Below are 26,681 nucleotides of genomic sequence, written 5' to 3' on the forward strand. Positions count from 1 at the left end.
TTGTGTTGTGACAAGGTAGGGGTGGTATACAGAAGATAGCCCTATTTGGTAAAATACCAAGTCCATATTATCGCAAGAACAGTTCAAATAAGCAAAGAGAAACAACAGTCCATCGTTACTTTAAGACATGACGGTCAGTCAATCTGGATAATTTCAAGAACTTTTAAAGTTTTTTCAATTACAGTCGCAAAAACAATCAAGTGCTATGATGAAACTGGCTCTCATGAGAACCGCCACAGGAAAGGAAGACCCAGAGTTACCTCTGCTACAGAGGATAATGTCACACCCTGACCTGAGAGAGACGGTTTCATTTCGATGATCTACGGTCCGGTTCCTCCTCCTCCGATCCACGGTCCGGTGGCACAAAAGTGGAGGGATCAGTGGGCGGAGCGGGGGCTACGCCCCGAACCGGAGCCGCCACCATGGGTAGATGCCCACCCGGACCCTCCCCTATAGGTTCAGGTTTGCGGCCGGGAGTCCGCACCTTTGGGGGTTATTTTGGGGGGGTTGCATGTTTTGCATCTTATTTTGGCATTAATATATGTCACATATCACTTTGCAACAATGTAAAAAAATATATATAATCATTGCGTTAATAAAGCCGCATACAAACATGGTCTCTTTTTTGTGTTCTTGAGTAAGGAAGCTCCAAAATGTAGGTGTTTCAGCCTAGCTCAGTGCTTTCTGTGGTTGTTGTGGGAGCAGCCAGTGGTAAATGCGGAGTGTAGGAGTTGATAATGTTCTCTACTTGCGCCGTGATTGGGTAATGTTCTCTAGTTGCGTCGTGATTCTGTCACTCATGGGGACACTAAGTCACTTATCTAAGGGTAGAGCTTGAAAATTCAAACTCCTTGGGTGCTGCCGTAGAGTTACATTAGAAGTGCCATCCAATAAATCTCAAGGTCATTGGCCACAGATAAAATGGAGTCAAATCACATTATATCTACAGTAGCTTTGATTGGACTGAGGATGATCAGTCAAATGAGGATAATGGCGCCGAAGGAAATGGCCACTGTTTTACGATCCCGTAACCAATTGTGTATATTTTTTCGTGTTATTTGAAACTTATTTTGTACATAATGTTTCTGCCACCGAGTCTTATGACCGAAAAGAGCTTCCTGATATCACGGCAGCGATTACTCACCCCATACTGGAGGAATTCTTCTTCTTCAACGAGTCAGACGAGAAGGATTTACTCCAGACACCCGACAAGGCCCTCATCCCCGTCCTTCACAGGAGGAAAAGACGGAGGTATAGTGGACGACGGTCCGGGTGCCTTGTAAGGATGCGTCGCTAAGAGGGTAATCTACCTTTACCATCGGTCCTATTAGCCAATTTACAATCAATTGATAATAAAATAAACAAACTACGAGCACGTATATCCTACCAACGGGACATTGAAAACTGTAATATCTTATGTTTCACAGAGTCGTCGCTGAATGACGACATGATTAACATACAGCTGGCGGGTTTTAAGCTTTTCGGCGGGATAGAACAGCATCCTCTGGTAAGACAAGGGGCGGTGCACAAATTCTGGTGCACGAAATCTAAGGAAGTCTCAAAGTTTTGCTCACCTGAGGTAGAGTAGCACATGGGGGCGGCAGGGTAGCCTGGTGGTTAGAGCGTTGGGCTAGTAACCGAAAGGTTGCAAGTTCGAATCCCTGAGCTTGATAAGGTACAAATCTGTCGTTCTGCCCCTGAAAAAGGCAGTTAACCCACTGTTCCTAGGCCGTCATTGAAAATAAGAATTTGTTCTTAACTGACTTGCCTAGTAAAATAAATAAATAAGCTATAGATCACACTATTTACCAAGAGAGTTTGCGTCTATATTTTTCATAGCTGTCTATATACCACCGCAGACCGATGCTGGCACTAAGACCGCACTCAATGAGCTGAATACGTCCATAAGCAAACAGGAAAACACTCATCCAGAGGCGGCGCTCCTAATGGCCAGGAACTTTAATGCAGGGAAACTCAAATCAGTTTTACCTCACATCTATCAGCATGTTAAATGTTGCAACCAGAGGGAAAAAAACTCTAGACCACCTTTACTCCACACACACACACCTCGCCCTTCATTTGGCAAATATGACCATAATTCTATCCTCCTGATTCCTGCTTACCAGAAAAAACTAAAGCAGGAAGCATCAGTGACTCGGTCAATAAGAAAGTGGTCAGATGAAGCAGATGCTAAGATACAGGACTGTTTTGCTACCACAGACTGGAATATGTTCTGGGATTCTTCCAATGCCATTGAGGAGTCCACCACATCAGTCACAGGCTTCATCAATAAGTGCATCGATAACGTCGTCCCCATAGTGACCGTACGTACATAGCCCAAACAGAAGCCATGGATTACAGGCAACATCCTCACTGAGCTAAAGGGTAGAGCTGCCACATTCAAATGGTGGGATTCCAACCAGGAAGCCAATAAGAAATCCCGCTATGCCCTCCAACGAACCGTCAAACAGGCAAAGCATCAACACAGGACTAAGAGTGAATCGTACTACACCGGCTCCGACGCTCGTCGGATGTGGCAGGGCTTGCAAACTATTACAGACTACAAAGGGAAGCACAGCCCAGTGACACAAACCTACCAGACAAGCTAAATCACTTCTGTGCTCGCTTCGAGGCAAGTAACACTGAAACATGCATGAGAGCACCAGCTGTTCCGGAAGACTGCAATCACGCACTCCGTGGCCGAGGTGAGTAAGACCTTTAAGCAGGTCAACATTCACAAGGCTGCAGGGCCAGATGGATTACCAGGACGTGTGCTCCGAGCAGGCGCTTACTAACTGGTAAGTGTCTTCACTGACATTTTCAACCTGTTCCTGACTGAGTCTGTAATACCAACATGTTTCAAGCAGACCACCATAGTCCCTAAAGTAACCTGCCTAAAGTAACCTGCCTAAATGACTACAGACCCGTAGCACTCACATCTGTAGCAATTAAGTGCTTTGAAAGGCTGGTCATGGCTCATATCAACACCATTATCCCAGAAACTCTAGACCCACTCCAATTTGCATACCGCCCAAACAGATCCACAGATGATGCAATCTCTATTGCACTCCACACTGCCTTTTCACACCTGGACAAAAGGAACACCTATGTGAGAATGCTATTCATTGACTACAGCTCAGCGTTCAACACCATAGTGCCCTCAAAGCTCATCACAAAGCTAAGGACCCTTACCTCCCTCTGCAACTGGATCCTGGACTTCCTGACGGGCCACCCCCAGGTGGTGAGGGTAGGGAACGACACATCCACCACACTGGTCCTCAACACAGGGGGCCCTCAGGGGTGCGTGCTCAGTCCCCTCCTGTGACTCCCTGTTCACTCATGACTGCATTGCCAGGCACAACTCCAACATCATCATCAAGTTTGCAGATGACACAACAGTGGTAGTAGGCCTGATCACAGACAACGATGAGACAGCCTATAGGGAGGAGGTCAGAGACCTCGTCGTGTGGTGCCAGGACAACAACCTCTCCCTCAATGTGATCAAGACAAAGGAGATGATTGTGGACTTCAGGAAAAGAAGGACCGAGCACGCCCCCATTCTCATCAACAGGGCTGTAGTGGAACAGGCTGAGAGCTTCAAGTTCCTTGGCGTCCACATCACCAACAAACTATCATGGTCCAAACACACTAAGACAGTCATGAAGAGGGCACGACAAAGTCTATTTACCCCCCATCGAGAGCATCCTGACGGGTTGCATCACTGCCTGGTTTGGCCTCCGACCACAAGGCACTACAGAGGGTAGTGCGTACGGCCCAGTACATCACTGCGGCCAAGCTTCCTGCCATCCAGGACCTCTATATCAGGCGGTGTCAGAGGAAGGCCTAAAAATTGTCAAAGACACCAGCCACCCTAGTCATAGACTGTTCTCTCTGCTACCACACGGTACCGGAGCGCCAAGTCGAGGTCCAAAAGGCTTCTTAACAGCTTCTACCCACAAGCCATAACACTCCTGAACAGCTAATCAAAGCGCTACCCAGACCCTTTTTTTACGCTGCTGCTACTCTCTGTTTATAATCCATGCATTGTCACTTTAACTCTACCTACATGTATTACCTCAATTACCTCAACTAACCGGTGCCCCCACACATTGACTCTGTACCGGTATATAGCCTTGTCGGTATATAGCCCCTGTATATAGCCTTGCTTGTTATTTTACTGCTGCTGTTGAATTATTTGTTACTTTTATTTTCAATTTTTTACTGATCTATTTTCTACTTAACACTTATTTGTTATTTTTTTCTTAACTTCTTAAAGCATTGTTGGTTAAGGGCTTGTAAGTAAGCATTTCACTATAAGGTGAACCGGCACATGGTCCTTTCCCGTCCAGGATTTCCTCCCAAGTCCACGAATCCTGAACGCTCCTCTCCTGGCGCTTCTCCTTCCTCCGCTGCTTGGTCCGTTGTTGGTGGGTAATTCTGTAAGGGCTGTCGTCGGAAGAAGACCAAGGTGCAGCGGAGTTAGTGTTCATCTTGACATTTAATTCAAACAAAGAGAACACTATATAAAAAAACAGGAAAACCGACAGCCAAACAGTACTGACAGGAAACACACTGAACAGAAACAATTACCCACAAAACCCAAAGGAAAAACATGCTCCTTATGTGTGACTCCCAATCAGCAACAACGAGCTTCAGCTGTGCCTGATTGGGAGCCACACACGGCCCAAAACAAAGAAATACAAAAACATAGAAAAAGGAACTTAGAACGCCCACCCAATGTAACACCCTGGCCTAACCAAAATAAAGAACAAAAACCCCTCTCTATGGCCAGGGCGTTACATGTATACTGTAACTAAGATAGTAATATTAAGTCTATGTTGTGTAGTAAGCTGTTAGTATCCAATGTGCCTCACCCTAATAATTTGGTATATTTTCCCCTCTTAATTTCACCTACTGTTCTGACTTGGTGGTTCACATGTAGCCTGTAACCTGTTTTAGAGAAATGTAATCATCGAATATTGTAAGAGCTTTCATTGTCTGCTTATATGCCCCCTTTATTTACCCTACAGTTCTGACTTGGTGTACAGGGAGAACACTCTAAGAACTATGTCGCTGTACATTTCAAAAGTGCTGAACAAATAGTTATATTAACTACGTCTGTCCTAGCTCGCTCATTAATGTCTTAATCGAAATTACGGATTGCCTCTTATCCGCGTGTTGTCCCCTTATGCCATAGTTTGTACATCTCAATTGTCAGTAGAAACCATTTTGTTTAAGCAAGTCAGCCATTTCAAGCGTTTTTTTGTTAAAGGCAGTAAATGAGGCTGAATGAACTGTTTCGCTGCCAGACAAGGCTCCACTGATAGCCATGTGTAGTTAGTAGTGGTAAGGTGTTGGGACTGCTGTTGTGAACCCCTGAAAAAATTATATTTTTCCCACCAAGATTTACATGTTAGGATTAGGGGAAAGCTAACATGCTAAGTAGTTGCACCCTCTTTTTGTTTTTGCCTTAAGTAACCATCTGTAACCATACCAAACATATCATACCAAATTTAGGGTTTTGAATTAACGTACAGAATAATCCAAAATGCTCTGAGACCAGGTTGCATACACACATCCATTGTCCACACTTCCACACACACACACCCACACGTGTGTCCGTGCGTGTGTCTGCACATGTGTGTCTGTGCGTTTGTGTGTCTGACATCATGGTCACAGGCCCTGTAACAGGAACACAAGCAGCGGCATGAATAATTCATGGTGCCAATCAATGATTAAAGGTATTCATGCATCATACCTCACACCACACAGGGCTGGCTTTAGTGGCATTCAATGAAGACATGGAGGCCTGAAGGCCTGGATGTCTGTGTTTGTGTGTGTGTGTGTGTGGGGGGGGTTGAGGGTGGAGGGTTAGAAAGAGGTGTGGTGCGGCGGGGTGGGTGGGGGTTGAGGTAGGGGGTGGAAGAGCGGGGAGTGTGGTAGGGGGTGGAGGAGTGGGGGGTAAGGTAAGGGGTGGAGTACTACTCAACAAATTGGATGCAGTCTATCACAATGCCATCCGTTTTGTCACCAAAGCCCCATATACTACCCACCACCGCGACCTGTATGCTCTCGTTGGCTGGCCCTCGCTTCATACTCGTCGCCATACCCACTGGCTCCAGGTCATCTACAAGACTCTGCTAGGTAAAGCTCCGCCTTATCTCAGCTCACTGGTCACCATAGCAGCACCCACTCGTAGCATGCGCTCCAGCAGGTATATCTCACTGGTCACCCCCAAAGCCAATTCATCCTTTGGCCGCCTTTCCTTCCAGTTCTCTGCTGCCAATGACTGGAACGAACTGCAAAAATCACTGAAGCTGGAGACTCATATCTCCCTCACTAGCTTTAAGCACCAGCTGTCAGAGCAGCTCACTGATCACTGCACCTGTACATAGCCAATCTGTAAACAGCCCATCCAACTACCTCATCCCCATACTGTATTTATTTATTTATTTATCTTGCTCCTTTGCACTCCATTATCTCTACTTGCACATGCATCATCTGCACATCTACCATTCAAGTGTTTATTGCTATATTGTAATTACTTCGCCACCATGGCCTATTTATTGCCTTAACTCCCGTATCTTCCCTCATTTGCACTCACTGTATATAGAATTTTTTTTCCTTTTTTTCTACTCTATTATTGACTGTATGTTTTGGTTATTCCATGTGTAACTCTGTGTTGTTGTATATGTCGAACTCCTATGCTTTATCTTGGCCAGGTCGCAGTTGTAAGTGAGAACTTGTTCTCAACTAGCCTACCTGGTTAAATAAAGGTGAAATAAAAAAAAATAAAAAAAATAAATGCTTCACCATAATACAATTCTACACTACACTACACTACTACACTACTATGCCACACTACACTACAATATACTACACTACTACACTAAACTACACTACTAAACAACACTACTACACTACAATACTCTACACAACACTACTACACTCTACTACACTACACCACAATACAGTACAACACTACACTATACTACACTACCACACTACTACACCACACTACTACACTATACTACACAACACTATACTACATTACACTACAAAATACTACACTACAAAATACTACACTAAACTACCATGCTACACTACACTATACTACACTACTATACTACACTACACTAAACTACATTACACTACACTATACTACACTACTACACTACACTAAACTAAATTACACTACGGGATTAAGGTCTGGGGAGTTTCCTGGCCATGGACCCAAAATATCCATGTTTTGTTCCCCACTTAGTTATCACTTTTGCGTTATGGCAAGGTGCTCCATCACGCTGGAAAAGGCATTGTTCGTCACCAAACTGTTCCTGGATGGTTTGGAGCAGTTGCTCTCAGAGGATGTGTTGGTACCATTCTTTATTCGTGACTGTGTTCTTAGGCAAAATTGTGAGTGAGCCCACTCCCTTGGCTGAGAAGCAACCTCACACGTGAATGGTCTCAGGATGCTTTACTGTTGGCATGACACAGGACTGATGGTGGCGCTCACCTTGACAAGCTTTTTTCCGGATGCCCGAAACAATCAGAAAGGAAAATGACTTATCCCCAGTCCTCAGCAGTCCAACCCGTGTACCTTTTGCAGAATATCAGTCTGTCCCTGATGTTTTTCCTGGAGAGAAGTGGCTTCTTTGCTGCCCTTCTTGACACCAGGCCATCCTCCAAAAGTCTTCGCCTCACTGTGTGTGCAGATGCACTCACACCTGCCTGCTACCATTCCTGAGCAAGCTCTGTACTGGTGGTGCCCTGATCCCACAGCTGAATCAACTTTAGGAGACGGTCCTGGCGCTTGCTGGACTTTCTTGGGCGCCCTGAAGTCTTGTTCACAACATTTGAACCGCTCTCCTTGAAGTTCTTGATGATCCGATAAATGGTTGATTTAGGTGCAATCTTACTGGCAGCAATATCCTTGCCTGTGAAGCCCTTTTTGTGCAAAGCAATGATGACGGTACGTGTTTCCTTGCAGGTAACCATGATTGACAGAGGAAGAACAACGATTCCAAGCACCACCCTCCTTTTGAAGCTTCCAGTCTGTTATTCGAACTCAATCAGCATGACAAAGTGATCTCCAGCCTTGTCCTCATCAACACTCACACCTGTGTTACCGAGAGAGAATCACTGACATGATGTCAGTTGGACCTTTTGTGGCAGGGCTGAAATGCAGTAGAAATGTTTTTGGGGGATTCAGTTCATTTGCATGGCAAAGAGGGACTTTGAAATTAATTGCAATTCATCTGATCACTCTTCATAACATTCTGGAGTATATGCAAGTTGCCATCATACAAACTGAGGCAGCAGACTTTGTGAAAATTAATATTTGTGTCATTCTCAAAACTTTTGGCCACGACTGTACACTACATTCTACACTACTATACCACACTACTAAATTGCACTGCACTACTTCACTACACTACTACACTACACTAAACTGCATTATACTACACTATACTACACTACTACACCACACCACACTACACTACTTCACCACACTACACTATACTACACCACACTATACTATACTACACTACACTACTACACTACACCACTACACAATAATATGCTATACTACACGATACCACACCATACTACTACACTGCACTATACTACGCCACTACACTACCACACTACACTATACTACACCACACTATACTACACTACTACACTATACTACTACACTACACTATTACACCACACTACACTACACCACTACATTATACTACTACATAATGCTACACTACTACACTATACTACACTACATTATACTACACTACACTATATAACACTACACTATACTGCCACACCACACTATATTACACTACTACACTATACTACCACACTACTACATAATGCTACACTACTACACTACTACACTATATTACACTACACTATACTACACTACATCACCCTACACTACACAACACTAAACTACTACACTACACTTCTACACTACACTACACTACTACCCTGAACTACACTGAAGTACACTGCACTACTCTACCACACTACACTACTACACTACAACGCTACACTAAACTATACCACACTACATTACACTAAACTACTACACTACACTATACCACCCTACACTACTACACTACACTACACCACACTACACTACTACACTACACTATACCACACTACTACACTACACAAAACTAAACTGTTAGACAGCCAGACAGAAAACAGGGGTCATATACAAGTGTTTGGTTTTATGGGTGAGTGGTGGTTGTTTTAGTGCTTACTGTATATTGATTCTAGGATGATTGAACTGGAGCTGGACTGCACTGTTAAAGTCTTCAAAATTGCTCTCTGTGGGGATTATATAATTGAGGGTGGGGCAGTGTGGAGAGAGGGGTCAGAGGGATGCAGCATATACTGTATATGTAGGGTGAAGTTGCCCCTAAAGGCTGATTTTGGGTAATTTTTGCATTTCCCCCACTAATTCTTAAGGTTAGGATTGGGGGAGGGGAGGGGAAACTGATCTTAAGGCACAGACAGACCAGTAGTGTCGGCCATAATTTGCAAACCAAGTTTAAACCGATTCTACATGTACAGAAGTAAGATCATAATTTTAGCCAGTTTGCTACAGCAGAAAAATAATCCTGCAGCAACAGGAAATGGGAATAATTATGTGGATTATAATGATTGGACATTTTTGTAGGAGTTGATATATTTTTGGTTTGGGAAAATCAAGTCTGAAATGGAAATTAAAAACTTTAGACGCCCTTTTAAAACTAAAAGACAGTACAAGGAAAATTCTCAGCAAAAAAGACTGATCAAATTAAGATCCTACATCTGTAGAAATGGTCGAAAATGACAGCCGTCTGACGCCCACTGGCAGGTGTTCCTTAAAACATACCGCGCCATCAACAAGTGAACGAACAGCAGACCACCAATTGATGCGGTGTCCCATCATACATATTGGGCCCATGTAGGCTGCCAACAATGCCCCCAAGGCATTTGCCCAGTGTGGCCCAGTGTGGACACCCCATATCTGGTGATGGCAGCCCTCAATTTTCCATGAAATAGGCCCCTCTTTTCCCAGAAAATATGCCCATATTGCCACATCCACTTATTTTCGTTTTTTTTAAAGACTTCATCATTGGCAGTGTACTAGATTTTAAAAAATGGGAAACACACAACAGAACATTTAAACTGTAACAACACGCTCAGTAATGGCTGCACAAAATCTTCCTGTGTGCAACCACGCCCCAAACCACGCTTCTAGCTGGGCTTGGGGTGGGTTTGATGTGGGCTAGCCCGTGCCCACTTTGCCCAACGAATACCAACATGGGGCCAATGGGGTTCTGTTTGATGGGGTATTTTCACCATTAGATCTGTACCTAGCGATACAGTAAGGGCTAGGGTTAGAGGAAACTTCCCTCTGGACTGATACAGTTAGAGTTAGGGTTAGAGGAAACTTCCCCCTGGAGTGATACAGTTAGGATTAGGGGAAACTTCTCCCTGGACTGATACAGTTAGAGTTAGGGTTAGAGGAAACTTCCCCCTGGAGTTATACAGTTAGGGTTAGAGGAAGCTTCCCCCTGGAGTGATACAGTTAGGGTTAGGGGAAACTTCACCCTGGACTGATACAGTTAGAGTTAGGGTTAGAGGAAACTTCCCCCTGGAGTGATACAATTAGGGTTAGGGTTAGAGGAAACTTCCACCTGGAGTGATACAGTTAGGGTTAGAGGAAGCTTCCCCCTGGAGTGATACAGTTAGGGTTAGAGGAAACTTCCCCCTGGAGTGATACAATTAGGGTTAGGGTTAGAGGAAACTTCCCCCTGGAGTGATACAGTTAGGGTTAGAGGAAACTTCCCCCTGGAGTGATACAGTTAGGGTTGGGGTTAGGGGAAACTTCAAACCTTGAGTGATACAGTTAGAGTTAGGGGAAACTTCCCCCTGGAGTGATACAGTTAGGGTTAGTGGAAACTTCCCCCTGGAGTGATACAGTTAGGATTAGGGGAAACTTCCCCCTGGAGTGATACAGTTAGGGTTAGTGGAAACTTCCCCCTGGAGTGATACAGTTAGGGTTAGGGGAAACATCCCCCTGGAGTGATACAGTTAGGGTTAGAGGAAACTTCCCCCTGGAGTGATACAGTTAGAGTTATGGTTAGGGGAAACATCCCCCTGGAGTGATACAGTTAGGATTAGGGGAAACATCCCCCTGGAGTGATACAGTTAGAGTTATGGTTAGAGGAAACTTCCCCCTGGACTGATACAGTTAGAGTTAGAGGAAACTTCCCCCTGGAGTGATACAGTTAGGGTTAGAGGAAACTTCCCCCTGGAGTGATACAGTTAGAGTTATGGTTAGGGGAAACATCCCCCTGGAGTGATACAGTTAGGGTTAGAGGAAACTTCCCCCTGGAGTGATACAGTTAGGATTAGGGGAAACATCCCCCTGGAGTGATACAGTTAGAGTTAGGGTTAGAGGAAACTTCCCCCTGGAGTGATACAGTTAGGGTTAGAGGAAACTTCCCCCTGGAGTGATACAGTTAGGGTTAGAGGAAACTTCCCCCTGGAGTGATACAGTTAGGGTTAGAGGAAACTTCCCCTTGGAGTGATACAGTTAGGGTTAGAGGAAACTTCCCCTTGGAGTGATACAGTTAGGGTTAGAGGAAACTTCCCCCTGGAGTGATACAGTTAGAGTTAGGGTTAGAGGAAACTTCCCCCTGGAGTGATACAGTTAGGGAAAGGTTTATATGTCAGGTGGTAGTGTCCTGAAAGTCTCCTTGCTGACGTTGTATGTTATTTTTCTCAACAATCCAGCCCCACCGCCACGAGAGAGTACAAAATTGATTGATGTGAGAAATACATTTGTATAATTGTTACTAAAAGGTTTGACGTCTAGCAATTTCACATTTGTTACCAACAATTATAAACATCTATATTTGATATAAATCTTCTTTGTGTGATGGAACAAAATTAGCCAAATTAAACAATTTGCTTTTCTACGAGTGGTGTAGCTCTGCTCGTTGGTGACTAGTTTTTCAGGAAACTCACCCCAGAGTGGCGGCTGGGATAATGGAAAAGTTTGTTATGTTTGAAATAAAGGAAGATTGAACTTAAAGTCAATTTGGGGGCTAGATGGAGGGAGAGGGGGAAAAATAAGTGAAGAGATAGAGGAGATAGGGACAGGAAGGGAGAGGGTTTTGGGATAAGTAGGAACAAATACTGTGTGTGGATGAGAGGGGGGTGAGAGAAGCTGGGCAGGGAGAGATTAATATGGTGCAGGGAGAACATGGGGGGACAATAGGCAGGTGTAATGGCTCCTAAAGCCTGGCTATAGTGTTGCAGAGAGGGACTTCTCTCTTTCTCCACTGACCGCAGCATCACACACCGTGCTTACTGCTTACTCACTGTATTAATCAGTTTCACAGCATCCCCCACCGTGCTTACTGCTTACTCACTGTATTAATCAGTTTCACAGCATCCCCCACCGTGCTTACTGCTTACTCACTGTATTAATCAGTTTCACAGCTGATGTCATTCCACTGCATGCACAACAGGATGCACATTTACAACACATAGTGGTGGGAACTAATGTACTGCAGGTTTCAACATTTATGTGCAATTTGCGTTTCCTGTTGAATGGTTGAAATTGATTGAATGTTGTGGATTTTAATGCTTCCTTATATTGTTATAGGGGGAATTTGTTAAAGGGGAAGTTTAACCTCATATTATCTCCATTCCAGCACCATGTCAGTGTCTACACATGTTAAAACAAAGCCTTTCTGCGTTCTGTAGTTAAAAAGATGAGAAGAAAGGTCCTAAGAAAGTACCATGAGAAGACGTCATGTTCAAACCATGGAAACAGGATTTCAGAAGATTCTGATCACATTTCCTCTTTAGTGTGGTGGGACTCCGACAAGAGCTGTCTGTATGACAAACACCGTGTTCACCTGAGGCTGTTGATCCCTTCATTTTGCATGACAACCTGAAAAACCCAAGAGAGAGAAAAAAGATTTGTTTGGCAAAGTTTTTGAAATTAACATAGCAAATCAATGGACAAGACCAGGGTGATGACGCTGGACAAGAAGATCAAACCAAAATAAATTAAAAAATTAAATAAATAAAAGAACGCACTCATTTTGAGTTTTTCTTGTCTCTAACTTGGTGTGTCGGTTAATGAAACTTTATCCAAATTTGAATCACGTTGCAACAACAAATGGTTGATTGAATTTGCAGCATTTATTGGGTGTAATTTAACCTAGATTTCAAGCAAAAATCAGCAATAGGGTTTTAAGGGTAGAATTCATATTTGTTGACATCTCATACAAATGGACGTTGGATGTTCGTCTGACATCTAACCATGAAGTGGCATCCTTTCTAGCATGAAATCAAAGACTAGACAGTGTTGGGTAGACTTCAGAGCAGAGAGACAGGTCTAGTTACCTAATCAAATATGAAATCATTCACCTTTAGGGGATCCTCCTTTCCAACTCTTGGCAAGTGGATAAAAAACATGTGCGTAGCGTTAAATTGAGAAATGTGGCATTTTTCTTCAAAGGAGAAAAAGTTTAGGACCCGAGTTTAAACCTCACATCTGTAGAACATAGAGGTCACAGCTTTGTTGTACCCGGTGTGTGTGTGTGTGTCTGTGTGTCACTGGACTAGAGCCAGAGGAGATCTAGGGGGCATCGTGAAATGCTGAGTCCAGCTCGGGCCCATGCAGCAAGCTCAGCAGCTGCTGTATGTCTAGACTCTATGGCAGCTCAATACCAATTAATCTGTCTGCTGCACTCCTATAGCAAACTACATTAGGATTATGTTATGGACCGAGATCGATGTGGATTTCCAGGAGATGAGAGATCAAAGTACAGGTGACATTGACCAAGAAGGACGGTTTTAGATGGCTGGATCAATAAACCACCAAACAAGTTTCTTAAAACAAGATTTGGTAGTTTGTCATTTCAAAGGTAGTGAAAGTAGTTAAGCCACCAAAAGAGAAACCTAAATAGTGAATCTTAAACCTACAAACTCATTGGGGCGGCAGGTAGCCTAGTTAGAGCGTTAGGCCAGTAACAAAAAGGTTGCTGGTTCGAATTCCCGAACTGACAAGGTAAAAATCTGTCGTTCTGCCCCTGAACAAGGCAGTTAACCCACTGTTCCCTGGTAGGCCGTCATTGTAAATAATATTTTTTTCTTAACTGACTTGCCTAGTTAAATGAAGGTTAAGTAAAAGTTAAATTAAAACAAATTAAAAAAGGCATCCAGTGACAGTATAGTATCAACCAATGAAACACCTTTAAAACAGTAAGGAGGAAACATACAAAATAAATATTTTTTAAGTATAATTTATTGTACATTGTCATTCCTTCCCATTATTTCAGAAGAGTTAACAAAAACTAACATTGTAACATTGCTATTTATACAAAATATAAACTATAAGGGGGAATATAAATTTAACATCAACCCTTCCCACATGGTTACAGTACAGTCATTTTGTTAGGACCAACCCAGGCATCAAAAGGGAGAGATGCAGTTATACCCTCCTTGTAAAAGACCAGAAACTCTTAGAAATCACAAGGCATACCGACTCAAGCCCAGTATCAAACTTATTATCTCTACATACAACACATCTTCTGGTACATTTCCAATAACAAAACTCAATGCCAAATCGTGACCATTTAAAATAGTTTCATTAAAAGAGGCTTGAGTTTCTCTATAATAATCTATGTGCAACCTTCACTTTAGGCAGGGCACATACAAAACAAATTTAGAATTATTTCCCAGCTGAAATTAAAACTACAATAAGAACTTCTGTACACTCAAGTGGTCCAAATTTTTTTTCAAGAGACCTGACATGACAACCACGTCCCTGTAGGCCTACATACCCCAGAATACCCCAGACTGATAACCAGGATGTTGGTTGTGTTACTATGGAAACGCAGGTCTTGAGGGTTGGCAGAGTACGGTGCTGGAGCAAGAAGCCATGTTGATGTTCCGTAAGGGGTTTCGAAAGGGGGGAGGGGTGAAAGGGGTAGATGGTGGCGGCTTCCTCTCCAACTAACGTCCCCCCCCCGGAGGAAAAAAGTCAGCACTAGGATTTTATTTTTTCTGTGGGGGCGAACGAGTGGGTGTGGGTGATGTAGAGTCCATTTTGGCTGCTGGATGTTAGGATTGTGGTCTTGGTTCAGTGCGGTTGAGGGGAGTGGTGGTGGTTGAGGTGGTAACAGGAGGGTGGATCAAGGGTTATGGGTTCAACAATAGCAGTGCAGGAGCCAAGTCGCCATGACGATGGGGAGCAGGAGGGAGAAGTGGCTGGACTGCAGTGACATGCCCACTCCGGTAGGGGAGGTGGAGTTGGCCGAGCTGCTGTACGTGCCCGTGACCATGGTGGTGGAGTTGTCGCTGGAACCTAAGCCGGTCGCGTTGCCCAATGTGGTTGCTGTGGTGTTCAGAGAGACCACCTGCAGGCAAACAGGAAGAGGCTTGGCTTAGCAACATCTCAAATTTTATTCCACTGAATTGAGAAACTGAGTTCTTCATTTTTGAACAACCACATTCTAGCCAAAACACACATTCACATTTTAGTCATTTAGCAGACGCTTTTATCCAGAGTGACATAAATATGAAGGCATATCTAGAGGACTTTACATTTTAGGGTAGAAAAGGAAGGCTGTGAAGAACTAGCAAAAGGTTAAAAACCAGCTATGGTGGCATGGGGATTCTAGGCCCAACCTGAAAACAATCAATGGATTGAGATTTAGAATGGATGGATGTTTTACAATTAAAATGGCCATCACGGTTTGGGGAGACATCTTATTGAACATCAATAGGGTAGTCCAACTTGTCATGCCATATCCAAAGGAAAATCCTAGACTAGACCAAATCACTAACCTAAGCAAATTTCCACTGAATGCTCTTCCAACTGGTAGCCTAGCTAGCTTATAGTGCAAAATAGCAAATCGTGCAAATTAAACACAATGCACTTTTCATTTATACATCCGCTACACTGGAAAGAAAACATGAACAGGAGGAAACTTTTATTTTTTCCCCTAAAGATGTAGATTGTTCGTGTCTCTGTTCGGGTCACACCCAGTTATCACGTAGGCCTGTACATGTAACACCACACATAGAATGGACGCTAGTCCAAACAGGCACGCGCAAACGGATGGTCTCCGCTATTCGTTTCAGGTATCGTTTGGTGCGCAGCACTGAAAGGAACTTTATACCTTTGGTAGACTCAGGTGTACGTGGCTTTAAATCATTAATTTACCGAGATGTTTTTAATAAATTAAAGAAACGTGCATCACAACTATTAGGATAATTGCCAACAAGACAAGATGATAGATAGATGTTTTGAGAAACGGTCCCAAAATGTGCGCACACGTTAAAGTAAGTGATTGGCACCAATGTGAGGCTTATGACTTGGATCAGATCATATAATTACATGATTTTACCTGATTGGATCAGATAATTGCATGATTTTACCTGATTACTACCCACTGGGCAAAAACTGGTTGAATCAACGTTGTTTCCACGTAATAAAAAAGCAATGTGATGACATGAATCAACATAGAAAACGGATTGGATTTTTAAAAAGTAACTAACATAAGGGAATTTGGCTTTTTTAAACTTTAAACCTAAATCCAATGACATGATGACATGGTGAAATGTTTTGTTGAATTCAGGTTAGTTGGCAAATCAACCAAATGTAAATAAAAACTGGACGAACTGACGTCTGTGCTCGATGGGCTACTTTAAGTCCTATCTGCCATAGCCATATAACGTTAAAACCATATCACAAACAATTCATTATAGACTATCGAAGAAATACCCTACAACAAAAACACCTCACGCAAATAAAATGCGAATTACTTTACAAAAAACATGATTTTTTTATAGGAAAAATACTTCATATTAATAATAAATGTATTTGGCATACCTGTGTCGATAAACATATAGCGAACACAATCACTCCGAGATGGACAACCATAATTTTTGACATCCTGATGATGATGATGATTTGGCCAGAACTTCAAGCACAGACGCAACCAGCAGCCACAGTCCTTCTGAAAATGTGATCACTGAAATAGTTGGACCTACCTTCTTTATACCAGCATCATGACTGACGTGTGACGTGAGACTTGTCACATACCTACAGTAAACAACCAGGAAACAAAATAACCAATCAATGTCAAATCTTGCGATAAACATATTCAATTTATATTGGACATATGGGTCGTTAAAATCCATATGCATTTTGTATATTTTATAAGGGTGTGTCATCAGTGGGAACGCTACATTCAGAGCTACATTCGGAAGCTTTTTGCGGAATAAAACAAAATGTGGCTTTGGAACGGCTCCCATTGAATGAAAAGGTCTGCTACAGGGGCAACTTCAATTCAGGTATTATTAGGTTTCAACGTCCAAATGAATCCATTTGCAACGAGTTGCTTGGCCGCTATCTTCTGCCTACAGTTCGCAATGCATCTCTTCGTCGTCATTTTACTTGCGTCTTTGGTCTTTGTAAAGTTTCTTATTATATATATATAATGGTAAATATATATATATATATTTACCATTGTAGGCTATGGTCTATGGATAGGTTCCTATGAACAATACAGGAATCTCTAGATTTTCTGTCCAAGACTTATCTGTATAGAAATCTAATGGGCCAAATACAAAATGGGTATCATCGCCTGAGGTGGCCTAATTCCATATGCAAAAGCATCCAACAGGTGAGCCACCACTGCCTCAACAGAAAACAGGCTACTGTCGCCCTCTGGTGGCAAGTCAAAGTATCGCAAAATAAAATATATCTTACACCAGCCCTTTACAAACTAATCGGCGAAACCTTTTGTTTGTACTGCACCAACGTTTTCAATCATTTTCAAAACTGCCAGGGGTATACCAAATTGCCCTTTTTATGATTGGATCCAGATGTGGAATTGTACATTTTGGCCTATAAATACCATCCCTAGTCTCTTCGCTTTCGGTTAAGTGGATTTCTGAGAGAATAGTGAGATGGTCTGATCCCCTCCAGAGGGAACCCAAAGAGACAGCACTCCTTCGCTGCCTGCGCTCCCTGCAGAGGCACCAGATGTGCTCTGTTATTGAGACGGGGAGAGAGTGGGGGCCTTTTGTAAAGGCATCAGATAAGCCCGTTTCCCAAAGCTCAGGCTGATCGTGTATCACCAGCGGGTTTATGAGTGGAGCCAAACCCCAGCAAGCGAGTGCACCAGGATCGGGTTCCTGTTTAAACGAGCCGTGGTCCTGGGGGGGCTGAGAGACATAACATATAACATGATATAACATATAACATATACATATAACATATAACATATAATATATAACATATAACAACATATAACATATAATATGTAACATAACATATAATATATATATATATTTTTTTATTTCACCTCATTTCACAAGGTAGGCTAGTTGAGAACAAGTTCTCATTTGCAACTGCGACCTGGCCAAGATAAAGCATAGCAGTTCGACACATACAACAACACAGAGTTACACATGGAATAAACAAACATACAATCAATAATACAGTAGAAAAATCTATATACAGCATGTGCAAATGAGGTAGGATAAGAGAGGTAAGGCAATAAATAGGCAATGGTATCGAAGGAATTACAATATAGCAATTAAACACTGGAATGGTAGGATGTGGAGAAGATGAATGTGCAAGTAGAGATACTGGGGTGCAAAGGAGCAAGATAAATAAATAAATACAGTATGGGGATGAGGTAGATTGGATGGGCTATTTACAGATGAGCTATGTACAGGTGCAGTGATCTGTGAGCTGCTCTGACAGCTGGTGCTTAAAGCTAGTGAGGGAGGTAAGAGTCTCCAGCTTCAGAGATTGTTGCAGTTCGTTCCAGTCATTGGCAACAGAGAACTGGAAGGAGAGGTGGCCAAAGGAAGAATTGGCTTTGGGGGTGACCAGTGAGATATACCTGCTGGAGCGCGTGCTATGGGTGGATGCTGCTATGGTGACCAGTGAGCTGAGATAAGGCGGGGCTTTACCTAGCAGAGACTTGTAGATGACCTGGAGCCAGTGGGTTTGGCGATGAGTATGAAACAAGGGCCAGCCAACGAGAGCATACAGGTCGCAGTGGTGGGTGGTATATGGGGCTTTGGTGACAAAACGGATGGCACTGTGATTGACTGCATCCAATTTGTTGAGTAGAGTGTTGGAGGCTATTTTGTAAATGACATCGCCGAAGTCGAGGATCGGTAAGATGGTCAGTTTTACGAGGGTATGTTTGGCAGCATGAGTGAAGGATGCTTTGTTGCGAAATAGGAAGCCGATTCTAGATTTAATTTTGGATTGGAGATGCTTAATGTGAGTCTGGAAGGAGAGTTTACAATCTAGCCAGACACCTAGGTATTTGTAGTTGTCCACATATTCTAAGTCAGAGCCGTCCAGAGTAGTGATGCTGGCGCGCAGGTGTGGACAGCGATCGGTTGAAGAGCATGCATTTAGTTTTACTTGCATTTAAGAGCAGTTGGAGGCCACAGAAGGAGAGTTGTATGGCATTGAAGATCATCTGGAGGTTAGTTAACACAGTGTCCAAAGAAGGGCCAGAAGTATACAGAATGGTGTCGTCTGCGTAGAGGTGGATCGGAGAATCATCATACAACATATAACATAACATGTAACATAACATATAATATATAACATAACATATACTATACTATAATATATAACATATAACAACATATAACATAACATATACTATAATATATAACATATAACAACATATAACATAACATATACTATAATATATAACATATAACATATAATATATAACATAACATATACTATACTATAATATATAACATATAACAACATATAACATAACATATACTATACTATAATATATAACATATAACAACATATAACATAACATATCATATATAACATAACATATACTATAATATATAACATATAATAACATATAACATAACATATACCATAATATATAACATAACATATAATATAACATATAACATATAACATATACTATAATATATTATATATAACATATAACAACATATAACATAACATATACTATAACTTATAACATATAACAACATATAACATAACATATACCATAATATATAACATAACATATACTATAATATATAACATATAACAACATATAACATAACATAGGCTACTACTTCTATGAGAAGGTCCTTTACATCAGCAGAAAAAAAAGGATTTCAGTTCCGACACCAATATCAACTGGTTCAAAGTCATATACTGGTCACAGACTTCTGAGAGGAACATTCCCAATAAAGTAGTGTTAAACATTCATTGAATAGACATAGTTTTGCTGCCTGTGGATTTCATCAGAGCAGAATGATAAGGCATATCGAGTCTGTGTGTGGTATCACTGACCTTAAAGGGATGGTGGGTTGTAAGCTACTTTCCTCTGTTATTCTGTGTCCAAGGCTGTTATCCCACTGGGCACAAACAGTCCAACGTCTTGTTTTGATTTACATTTGGTTGAGTTGTCAATTAACATGAATTCAACATGAAATCAATCAAAAATGTCACCATGTCATTAATTGTAGGTTAAAAGTTGGGTGGAAAAAAACAAAATTCCCTTAGTTGATGACTTTAAAAATCCAATCAGTTCTCCACCTTGATTGAATATCATCACTTTAATTTTTTTTATGAAGCGGAAACAACATTGATTCTTCCAGTTTTTTACCAGTGGGATGTCTCTCTCTCTCTCGCTCTCTGTCTCTATCTATCAATTTTCCATTTTCAATTTAAGGGGCTTTATTAGCATGGGAAACATATGTTTACATTGCCAAAGCAAGTGAAATATATAATAAACAAAAGTGAAATAAACCTTCTTTTTTTTACAGTAGACATTACACTCACAAAATAAATAAGGGTTGTATTTACAATGGTGTTTGTTCTTCACTAGTTGCCCTTTTCTTTCCGCAACAGGTCACAAATCTTAATTCTGTGATGGCACACTGTGGTATTTCATCCAATAGAAATGTGAGTTTATCAAAATTGGGTTTGTTTTTTAATTCTTTGTGGTTCTGTGTAATATGAGGGAAGTATGTGTCTTTAATATGGTCATACATTTAGCAGGAGGTTAGGAAGTGCAGCTCAGTTTCCACCTGATTTTGTGGGCAGTGTGCACATAGCCTGTCTTCTCTTGAGAGCCAGGTCTGCCTACGGCGGACTTTCTCAAAAGCAAGGCTACGCTCACTAAGTCTGTACACAGTCAAAGCTTTCCATAAGTTTTGGTCAGTCACAGTGGTCAGGTATTTTGCCACCGTGTACTCTCTGTTTAGGGCCAAATAGCATTCTAGTTTGCTATGTTTTTTGTTTATTCTTTCCAATGGGTCAAGTATTTATCTTTTTGTTTTCTCATGATTTGGTTGTGTTTAATTGTGTTGTTGTCCTGGGCTCTGTGGGGTCTGTGTTTGTGAACAGAGCCCCAGGACAAGCTTGCTTAGGGGACTCTGCACAACGGGCCCGGGCCAACTGCGCAATGCCATCTCCTTCCAAGAAGCCTCCATTGGTAGGGACGAGGAGCTGCTTCATGGTCTTATGGAGAGGGTCCAAACTTTGGCTGAGCGCCATGACCGGGTGTAGGACATGCTGCTGGAGCACTTTTGCGGGTTGTCTGGGGGGCAGCCTGCCATGGTGGTAACCCCACCGCCCCTCAGTAACTTGGCGGTTAGCAGCTCTGCCCCACTGGCCACTCCACCTTCCCGGGAGCCCCGTTTACCTCCCCCAGAACGCTTTAATGGAGAGCCGAGCACCTGTTGGGCGTTTTTAGCTCAGTGTGCCCTAATTTTCGAGCTTCAGCCCTTCTCCTTCCCCTCGGATCGCTCCAAGATAGCCTACCTCATCACGCTGATATCTGGGAGGGCTCTCACCTGGGCTACCGCTGTATGGGAACAACAGCCTGCCCTGTGCGTGAGTCTGGAGGGGTTCGTGGGAGAGGTGAGGAAGGTTTTTGATGCCCCGTTCTCCGGGAGAGAAGCTGCCCAGAAGCTAATCCAGCTCCGGCAGGACACCCGCGGAGTGGCCGCCTAGGCAGTGGATTTCCGCACGTTGGCAGTGGAGAGTAAGTGGAACCAGGAAGCACTGTTCGACATGTTCCTGCACGGCATCTCGGAGGAGGTTAAGGATGAGCTTGCTGCTCGGGATTTACCCACGGATCTTGACTCCCTCATCGACCATCTGTATTGATGGGCGATTGCGGGAACGATGGATGGAGAGGAAATTTGATTTTGCTCGCACGTCCAGGGATTCCACCTCGCCTCCGAGTCATCCCAGAAGTCCCCGACGGTCCTGTTGCCGAGAGCACCCAAGGTTTCCCAACCTTCATCGAGAGTCACCAAAGACGACCAAGGCACTGTGTCCTGACCCTATGCAACTAGGCAGAGCTGTACTGTCGCCAGCGGAACGGCAACACGGGATCAACGCAAGGAGCTGTCTGTATTGCAGGACTTTTGGTCATTTTATGTCCTCTTGCCCGGTAAAAGACCAGGCTTACCGGTAGGAGCGAGTACTCTGGTGGGCCATATGGATACCTTTTCTGCTTCCCTTACTTGCACCCCTTTTCATGTCATTCTGCTGTGGGGAAACCAGTCCAAATCTCTCCAGGTCCTCATAGACTCTGGAGCCGATGAGAGCTTTTTGGACGCCACACTGGCTTCCGAGCAGAACATCCCCACTGAGCCCCTCTCCATTCCCATGGATGTTAGAGCGCTGGACGGGCACTCTATAGGTCGGGTCACCCATAACACCACTCCCATCAACCTACGTGTGTCAGGGAATCACAGCAAGACCATTAAATTCCTGCTCATCAAGTCCCCCCAGATTCCCGTGGTTTTGGGGTTCTCCTGGCTCCAGTGAGACAATCCCCTCATCAACTGGTCTACGGGTGATATCATGGGCTGGAGTCCATTCTGCCACACCCACTGTCTGAAGTCAGCGCAACCTGCCCTGGGACATCTTCCTGGTGGCTCGGAAGTTTTTCTGGATCTCTCCGCCATTCCCGCGGAGTATCAGGACCTTCGGGAGGTGTTCAGTATGTTCCGGGCCACTTCCCTTCCACCGCACCGTCCCTATGACTGCGGGATTGACCTTCTCCCTAGCACCACGCCGCCCCGGGGACATCTGTACTCTCTGTCGGGACCAGAGACCAAGGCCATGGAAACCTACGTTGGGGATTCCCTAGCTACAAGATTTATCCGTCCCTCTTCCTATCCCGCTGGTGCAGGTTTCTTCTTTGTGGAGAAAAGAGACAAGACCCTGCGCCCATGCATTGACTACCGGGGACATTACAATGACATTACTGTGAAGAACCGTTATCTGCTACCACTCATTTCCTCGGCCTTCGAGCCTCTCCAGGGGGCCACTTTCTCCAAGCTGGATACACGAAACGCCTACCACCTGGTGCGGATACAAGAGGAGAACGAGTGGAAGACCGCCTTCAACACAGCCAGCGGTCACTACGAATATCTGGTCATGCCCTTTGGCCTCACCAACGCCCCTGCCGTCATCCAGGCTCAGGTGAATGATGTTCTCCACAACATGCTGAACCTGTTCGTCTTCGTCTACACTGATGACATCCTCGTCTTCCCCCGCTCCCCCCAAGAACACATACTCCACGTCTGACAGGTTCTCCAGAACCAGTTGTTTGTTAAGGCGGAAAAGTGCAAGTTCCATCGCTCCACCATTCTCTTTCTGGGCTACATCATCTCTGCTGGAAGTGTCCAGATTGATCCCGAGAAGGTGAGAGCGGTGGTGGGTTGGCGTCAGCCTACATCCAGGGTGCAGCTGCACCTCTTCCTGGGGTTCGCCAACTTTATCGCCACTTTATCTGGGGTTACAGCACCCTGGCCTCACCCCTGTCTGCACTCACCTCTACCAAGGTTCCATTCACGTGGTCCTCTGCCACTGACCGGGCATTCTGAGACCTTAAGCACCGCTTTACCACTGCTCCTATCCTGGTTCATCCTGACCCTTCCCGTCAGTTCATGGTGAAGGCCGATGCTTTGGATGTTGGAGTGGGGGCTGTTTTGTCCCAACGTTCTGCCCTGGACCTTAAGCTACATCCCCGCGCCTTCTTCTCCCACCACCTCAACGCCACGGAGAGGAACTACGATGTGAGGAATCTGGAGCTTCTCGCGGTGAAGATGGTGTTGGAGGAATGGAGGCACTGGCTACAAGGTACGGAACATCCGTTCATTGTGTGGACCGACCACAAAAAACACGCACTGCCAAGCGCCTCAACTCCAGGCAAGCAAGATGGGCCCTGCTGTTTACCCGGTTCAACTTTTCCTCTCCTACCGGCCGGGGTCCAAGAACGTCAAGCTGGATTCCCTGTCTCGCCGCTATAACCCCACGATTACCATCCCGAAGCCGGAGACCATCCTTCCCACCTCGTGCCTGGCGATGGCACTCAGCTCAGGTATAGAGAAACAGGTCCAGGAGGCGCAGCGGTCCCAGCCGAACCCCAGTGGGGGGGGGGGCAGATAACTGGATGTTTGTGCCTGATGCTGTTGACTCCGTGGTCCTGGAGTGGGCCCATTCCTCCAGGCTTGCCTGTCACCCGGGATTTAGTCGAACCCTGGCCTTTGTGCGACAACGCTTATGGTGGCCTACTATGGTTCCAGTTGTTGCCGTGTTTGTCGCTGCCTGCATGGTCTGCGCACAGAACAAGACTCCTCGGCAAGCTCCAGCTGGTCTTCTCCAACCACTGCCTGTCCCTCACCGTCCCTGGTCCCACATATCTCTGGATTTCGTCATGGGTCTCCCCCCATCTGAGGGCAACACTGCCATCCTGACTGTGGTCGACCGGTTTTCCAACGCCGTCCACTTCATTCCTCTCCCCAAACTACCCTCGGCCAAGGAGACGGACCAGCTTATGGTGCAGCACGTCTTCCGGATCTACGGACTTCCGGTGAACATGGTCTCCAACCAGGGTCCGCAGTTCTCATCCCGGTTCTGGAAGGCGTTTTGCACGCTCATGGGGTCGTCGGTCAGCCTGTCCTCTGGATTCCACCCCCAGTCCAACGGCCAGTCGGAGCGAGCCAACCAGGACTTAGAGATGACTCTTCGCTGCCTAGTCTCCACCAACCCTACCACCTGGAGTCAGCAACTGTTATGGGTTGAGCACGCTCGCAACACCCTTCCTTGCTCTGCCACGTGTCTCTCGCCCTTTGAGTGTTTGGGCAGAGGGTATGGCTCTCCACCTGGGACCTGCCTCTCCAGGTTGAGTCCCGTAAACTTTCCCCCTGTTTCATGGCCTGTTCCCCATCTCTAGAGTCATTAGCCCCACTGCTGTTCCTCTTTTGTTACCCCGTACCCTCTGTATTCACCCTACGTTCCATGTGCCTAGGATTAAGCCCGTGTCTCACAGCCCTTTGACTTCTGTTTCCAGGCCCACCCCTTCTTCCCGTGTCATCGATGCCATCTGGCATACACGGTGAGAAGCCTCCTGAGTGTTCGACCACAGGGCAGGGGTTTTAAGTACCTGGTTGACTGGGAGGGTTATGGCCAGGAGGAGAGGTGCTGGGTCCCCGCTAGAGACAACCTGGACCAAGCCCTCATCGCCGACTTCCACCGCCGGTACCCCGGTCAACCAGGTATGGCCCAGGTAGGATGCCAGATGGAGCCCCAAGAGGGGGGTACTGTCACACCCTGATCTGTTTCACCTGTCTTTGTGATTGTCTCCACCCCCCTCCAGGTGTCGCCCATCTTCCCCATAATCCCCAGTGTATTTATACCTGTGTTCTCTATTGGTCTGTTGCCAATTCATCTTGTTCGTGAAGTCAACCAGAGTTTTTGTGTCTCAGCTCCTGCTTTTCCCAGTCTCTCCTTTTCTCGCCCTCCTGGTTTTGACCCTTGCCAGTCCTGACTCTGAGCCCGCCTGCCTGACCACTCTGCCTGCCCCTGAGCCTGCATGCTGACCTGTACTTTTGCCCCACCTCTGGATTATTGACCTCCGCCTACCCTTGTCTGCATCTGGGTCTTACCTTCATACCCGATAGGTGTTTCACGTTGTACACAGAGGATATGTTTGAAGAATTCTGCATGCAGTTTCAATTTGGTGTTTGTCCCATTTTGTGAATTATTGGTTGGTGAGTGGACCCAAGACCTCACAACCGTAAAGGGCAATGGGTTCTATAACTGATTCAAGTATTTTTTGCCAGATCCTAATTGGTATGTTGAATTAATTGATGTCATACAAGGTCCTTCTTGCCTTGTCTCTCAGATTGTTCACAGCTTTGTGGATGTTACCTGTGGTGTTGATGTTTAGGTATAGTTAGGTATAGTATGTATAGTTTTTTGTGTGCTGGATGGAATTTGTATTTGTGGTCCTGGCAACTGGACCATTTTTGGAGCACCATTACTTTTGTTTTATTGAGATTTACTGTCAGGGCCCAGGTCTGACAGAATCTGTGCAGAAGATCTAGGTGCTGCTGTAGGCCCTCCTTGGTTGAGGACAGAAGCACCAGATCATCAGCAAACAGTAGACATTTGACTTCAGATTCTTTTAGGGTGAGGCCGGGCACTGCAGACAGTTGTAGTACCCTCACCAATTTGTTGATATATATGTTGAAGAGGGTGGGGCTTAAGCTGCATTCCTGTCTCACCCTGTGGAGAGAAATGTGTGTGTTTTTTGCCAATTTTAACCACACACTTG

The 26,681-nt window shown here is 44.5% G+C and overlaps 1 long non-coding RNA gene across 1 annotated transcript; it reads right to left on the reverse strand.

Moving 5' to 3' along the window:
• Positions 1–14,302: 14,302 nt before the first annotated feature.
• LOC106571169 (uncharacterized) lies at positions 14,303–17,083 on the reverse strand. The gene is made up of 2 exons (XR_001320865.2): positions 16,913–17,083; positions 14,303–15,434 (listed from the first exon to the last, which is right to left on the reverse strand). It is a non-coding gene; the product is annotated as an uncharacterized lncRNA (long non-coding RNA).
• Positions 17,084–26,681: the final 9,598 nt, after the last annotated feature.

This window comes from Salmo salar, chromosome ssa15 (assembly GCF_905237065.1).
Source record: "Salmo salar chromosome ssa15, Ssal_v3.1, whole genome shotgun sequence".
Lineage (NCBI taxonomy): Eukaryota > Metazoa > Chordata > Actinopteri > Salmoniformes > Salmonidae > Salmo > Salmo salar.